The sequence below is a fragment of the Crocodylus porosus genome, unplaced genomic scaffold (genome assembly GCF_001723895.1).
Source record: "Crocodylus porosus isolate Cpor-Errol unplaced genomic scaffold, CroPor_comp1, whole genome shotgun sequence".
Lineage (NCBI taxonomy): Eukaryota > Metazoa > Chordata > Crocodylia > Crocodylidae > Crocodylus > Crocodylus porosus.
In genome coordinates this window covers 11,412,431-11,418,409 of record NW_017728927.1, presented here as the reverse complement: position 1 = coordinate 11,418,409, position 5,979 = coordinate 11,412,431, and the positions used below count along the sequence as shown (strand labels likewise).

The 5,979-nt window shown below is 43.4% G+C and overlaps 1 protein-coding gene across 1 annotated transcript in view; it reads left to right on the top strand.

The window, feature by feature from the left end:
* The window catches only part of FOXK1 (forkhead box K1), a 58,463-nt gene that overhangs the window by 1,143 nt on the left and 51,341 nt on the right, over positions 1-5,979 (top strand). The gene's annotated exons all lie outside the window — the stretch shown is intronic.

The following is a 5,979-nucleotide window of genomic DNA, read 5'->3' as shown; positions in this document are numbered from 1 at the left end:
GCCGGGGGGGGGATGAGGGGTGCCCCAAGTTTGGGGATGTAGAGGCAGCCCCCCCCTTGGGGGGGGTTGGGGAGGAGAGACTGCTAGCAGGGGTATTGCTCCGCCCATTAAGGGAGGTGTGGGCCAGGAGAGCCCCCAAGGGTGGGGGCACCCATAGTCCCACCCCCTCAGAGGGACAGGGAGCAGAGATGGCTGCCCGGGGGGGACGGAAGAGGGGAATGGGAGGATGGCTAGTGCTCTGTTTCAAGGTGGGGGGGGTGGCAGTTGCTGGGAGAGAAAGAGAGGCCCTTTCTTGGGGTACAGGAAGGGGAGGAGGGGCTCTGTTTTCCCAGCAAGAGAAAACAGGCCTTGTGGGGGGTGTCTTTGTACCTTTGCTGGAGAATGCCACCCCCTAAGCCCCAGAGAAAGTTGTGGGTCCTCCCCAGGATGGGCCTCTGGGGTGAGGCAGCAGGTAGTGGGGGTGCAGAGCTATAGGGCCGTGCCTATCCTGGTGCATGTAGCATCTCTGTTGTAGAAGAGTTTCTTTTCCTTCCCAGAGGGGAAGTGGTAAAGGAATAGTGTCACTCCACTTCCTCCTCTGAAAGCATGGTGTGCTGGTGCCACGCCGGTGCCATGTTCCCCCTGTGGGGTGGCGGACACAGTCCTCTGTGCATGTCTGTCCCCAGTGGGTTGTACACACTGGGTCTAATGCGGTTTCTCTGAATGAAATTCAGCCCATCTAAACACAAGAGGTTTGTGGTGTTGGCCTCCAGTTTGCTTCACCTTGCTCGTATGGAGCATCTGTTTTTGCCATGGCAGTTTTGGCCTTAGCACCGTTCACCTTCATCAATGTGGTCCCTAAGGGTTATTCCTCTTGTGCACGGGAGAGATTTTAATTACTCATTTCCTCTACTGGCTGCTTCGTTTTGGACTTTATAATTTAGTTAGAACTCCCCAGCCATTTGCTCTCTGAGGTGTTTTGGTTTTGAAATGCATTTCATTTTCTAAAGAGGTGCCCTTTGACTCAGTTTAATTCATCTTTCTGTGTAAAACAAGCCTCCTGCTCCAAGCCCAGGCTAGTCTGTTCTCTCCAGTTTTGGATTTATTTGTGTTAGTTTCGTCTCCTTCCTGTCATTCTGTTTCTTCATTCAGTTATTCATAAGCATTGTGCTCAACAACTCTTTCCAGCAGAGAATTGATGCTTCCCCCTCCACCCCACGTGCTTACAACTTCTAAAAGCATTTCTCCCTTTTTATCACTTGAAGAGGAGGAGTTCATATACTGATTCATGTGCAGTTATGAGTTCTGCCTGCTGTGATACCATCTCTTCTCTGATGCTGTTTATGACCCATGTAAATAAACCTCAGGCCCCTCCCTTTCAGTGTTGTAAAACAGATTGATGCAAAACATTTTTTTTCCAGAGGAATTTGCCCTCTTCTTTCTTTCAGGTAAACAACTCCCATCTTAGGGCTCACAGGGGTTGGGAACTCAGACCAAAAAATATATATGTATGTTCTTGCTGAAGTGTAGTATGAACCATCTTGTATGAGGCAGAAAAGTGAGCTCCTGTCCTATTTGTATTTCTGCTTTTACCAAAAAAAATGTATTTCGTAAAGTCTTAGAACCAATCTACATTATCCTTTGTCTGTAAAGAGCTGTACCTATTGGTATCTAAATAGCATAGGTTAAAAAAAGAATTGATTAAATATAAAGAGCGGAGATACATGAATGTTCAGATGCATGTGCGAGTAACTTGCTACCCATTTTTTCCTGAAATATTATTTGATGTGATTATAGTATTTGGTCTGACTTTGCCTTCTCTATGTGGCAGCAGAATCATCAAATTATGTTAAATTTGATGTAACAGCCATTATTAGCATGTGCGGGGGTGAATTGGAGCGACTTACTGCCAGTGCTGATGGTGGCGGCAGCGTCTTTGGGTCAGGGGTGCATGGCATCGGAGCGGGGCCCTACATGGGCTGATTTGCCCCGGGCCCCGTACCCTGCATGCGTGGACTGTGAGCACATGAAATGATTTAAATCGGAGATCACCAATTATGGCCCAAGGAGTACTCGCCAATAGACCTTATTGGTGAGTACTCCAATAAGTCGCATGGGATGCCTATATACGTACATTGAGGCCACTCCTATGTGCTGTAATTACGTGTCAGAGCAGATTCCAGCGTTGCATGTATTGGTGTCCCCACGCTGAAAAATCATGGTGGGAGTGCTGATATACGTGGTGCTCCAGGTGCTTTAATGAGAGTGGCTCTTGGAGCTGCTCTCATTAAAGTGCCCCCCCACCTCTCCTGAGGCATGTGTATAAACACCCATGGTTTTTACTTCCTCACCTAATTTCCACTTGGCTAAAACACATTAAAAGACTCCTAAAATACATTAATTAGTATTTCTTTTATATGGATGTGATTGCTGCTGTTGTTATAGGAAGAGGGGGTGGTTTGTGTGGTTATGAATAGGAGGTGGTCAGGAGAACATCTGGGTTAAAATGCGTGAGCCACATTATGAAAAAAGTTTTAAGAACTCCTGATATAAATTCACGGTTTGTTGTAATTATACTTATAAAGTGTCTTAGTAAAATGAGGTGATTGCATGAAATAGCTTGCTCTCTTAGGAGCCTTCTCCAGGGTTTAAAGTTTGTCCCCTTAAAAATTTATACAACTTTGAAGAAGTTTCTAGTTTCCAGTGGAATTTCCCATTTTGAAGCCAGAAGTGTCCCTAAAAACAGTGGACTTCTTCAGACTCATGAGCCTTTCTAATGGCACCTACTCCATCACCGGTCTATTTAATGTCCATGTATAATTCCTTTGTAGCCAGGGTTCCACTGCTGGGTGGCAGTATCCTGTTTCACAGCTGTTTCATTATGGAAGGTTATATTTCACAAATGTGATGACATAACTATGAAATATAATTAAGCAATAATGATCAACAAGGAGGGCATTTCCTGGAGGTTAATAGCCAGCTGGAACCAAGTTGGGTGGAAGATCTGAGGGCATGTGGTAAAGCTGAGGGCTCTTAAGCCAGTTGATTAACAGGACAGACTCAGTCTAGAGGTCATTTATTAGTGTTATAAATCACAGCAGTTGCCTTTCCATAAATTATGGTGGAATGATTAAATCACTCAATTAAAAAAAAAAAACACCAAACCCTAGTTAAATTAGTTTGCAGATTTCTAAGACTAAAGTGTGCTATTGCAACTTAAAACATTTATAATGAAATCAAATGTAGATGCTGTTTTAAAGGATTGTCCCCACCATTAGTAGGGTATCTCATTCAAGTTCCACAGAATTGTCACAGGTTTAAAACAATAGATATTGAAAATTTAGTGTTAGATACTGCAAAGACTCATAATGGATATAAATGGGACTGTTCTTGATTGGAGTTAAGTGTGTACATCAGTGTTGGCTGCAGGTGGTGGCTAATTATATTTTTAATAAAAGTGTCTCTTGGGCAAAATCTTTGTCACTTTAAAAATGAATCAGTTTTGTTCTGAGATTGAGAAATTGCTGACATTTAAGAAATTTACTGTGAACTTTTAATGTATATGTACAGGCCAATGATTTCAAAATCAGAAATCCCAAGATTTGGTATCTATTATGGCTGTGTGAAGCTTTGGATGCTGTTTCGATTTGGAGGAGATTTGGTGGCCAAATCTCCAAATCCGAATCGAATCAGGGGACCAGTTAAAAGATCCAAATTGATTTGAAGCTCTCTGAACTGATTTGGGCAGTCCCTGCTCACTGCAGCAAGGAGCTGGACCGGGACTTGGAGCTGGTAAATAAGGGGCAGGGATGGTAGGGGCTGGAGGAGAGGGGGGGACCCCTGCCAGGCCCCATCCGGTGCCTGCTCCCTCAGAGTCCCTTGACCCCTGCTGGCTGTCCCAGCCCCTCCCCCCCATGGCTGCCCCACCCAGTCCTAGCTCTTTAAAAAAAAGCCCCCACTCACTGGCTGCTGTCAGGTTCAGGGATGATCCCCATTGCCCCCCACTGTCCTACAATATGTGGGGGCTCTGCCACAAGTCCCCTGACCCCTGCCCACTGTCCCAGGCCCTCCCCATGGCTGCCCCACCTGGCCTAGCTTCCAGCCTTTTTTTTTTTTTTTAAAAAGCCCTCACTCACCAGCTGCTGCAGCAGCCTGGGGGCTTCTGGGTGCTCGTGGCAGAGCCCCCCCACACATTGAGGGGCAGTTGGGATTGCCCCCCGTCTGGCAGGAGCTGGTGAGTTGGGACTTTTTTTTCCCCCTTTTTTTTTTAAGAGCTGGGAGAGCAGGCAGGGGATGGGGGCGATTTGGCAGTGGCTGAATCTCTGAATCAGATTCAGCTGAATTGATTTGGGACGGTGATTTGAATCACGAAATCGAATCACTGTCCCCCAAATTATCCGAATCCAAAGCAGATACTAGCTGCTTTGCATAGTCCTAGTATCTATCATACTGTATTTAAGCACCTTCTGTGAGTTTTCAGAGTCCAAGCACGTGGGTCTCTCTGACTAAAGTCTGCAAATGCTCATGGAATATAGCCTAGTCAAAGCATTTTAGATTCCTTAATTTGTTGACAGTTGAATAGACTGGAAAGTTGTAGTGTTCGCAAATATGGCATGGGTTTATGTGCTTATCACTTCTGTTTGAATTTGTGTCCTTTCAGTAAGGATGATAAAGAGGCCTTGGACTCATCTTTTTCAGCACAAATGAGCATTTTAAGTGTAAAGCCGCTTAAGGAAAAAAAAATCTGTTCAGCCTGAAATTCTGTTAACAATTAGGAAACTAAAGAAAAAGCTGAGAATCACTTAAGTATTTAAAGCTGTACAATGGGAGGAGAAATAAAGAAATTCAACATGCATTGAACTAAGTTTAACAATCAACATACCTGAATTTATTTTTAATTTTTAAATCATGATCGACTTGACTATATTTTGAAAATTTAGTGTGCATGGGTTTTTTTTTTAAGTCTACAGTGTTTTTATTTATAATGGTAGGGTTTTCCTGTTTAATCTATTTTTGGATAGGTGTTTAATACACTGGATAAAGCTCTAAGAATCAGACGGAGCCCTAATACTGTAAAGATTTATGCATGTGTTTAACTTTGCATGGTGAGTGGTTTCCTTTACTTCAGTGGGACTGTGCATAAAATTAGGCATGCACTCAAATCTTTGCATTCAGGGTCTAGCTTGTTAACAATTGGTTTGTTAGTAAAAAATGGGATTTTAGGCCTATTGTTGTCTTTTTAAAGCTTGAGGGGGGAAAAAACAGGACAGTACCAGCTTTCGGTTAACTGGTAAGTTTGAAATAAGTACATTTAAAGTAAGAATCGGCACAACCTGGGAAAGTTTGCACATGACTGTATATCTCTTTGCTAAATGACCTCCCAAACAGACTAAGCTCCATTCTTGTGGTTAGCATGATGCCTTCATGGTATGTATGAGGATGTGTAGCTCTGCACCTCGGGGAACAGCGAGCAGTATATATACTTACTAAGGAAATGTGTTCACCACAGAACCACGACTAAAAGGTAGAGGTGTTCAAATGCTGCACATATCTGTTGATTCCGATCGCTTTGTTCCTAGGAAGTTCTGTTAACTGTTGCATAATTAGTATTGTCAACAAGACAGATTTTGATTCTTAATTATGTTTCCCTTTTGCATCTTCTGTAGCTTCTTGTGAATTTTGATCTTAGATTTGTTAGCAAAAACCTTTACAATGACATCTGAATTACTTGCTCCTGGATTGTGATTGTTCATACTTCTGTTCGACTTCAAAGACTTTTTGAAGAGTTTAATATTTCATAATAGGAAACTTGCTTTTTCATCCTTTTTTATTCATTTGTCCAGCAGCTTAACCAAAAAGATTACAGGATACGAGTTCTGGGGTTTTATAGTTTCATAGTTTCATAGTAGCTAGAGTCGGAAGGGACCTAGGTAGATCATCTAGTCCGACCCCCTGCCTTGGCAGGAAAGAGCACTGGGGTCAGATGACCCCGGCAAGGTG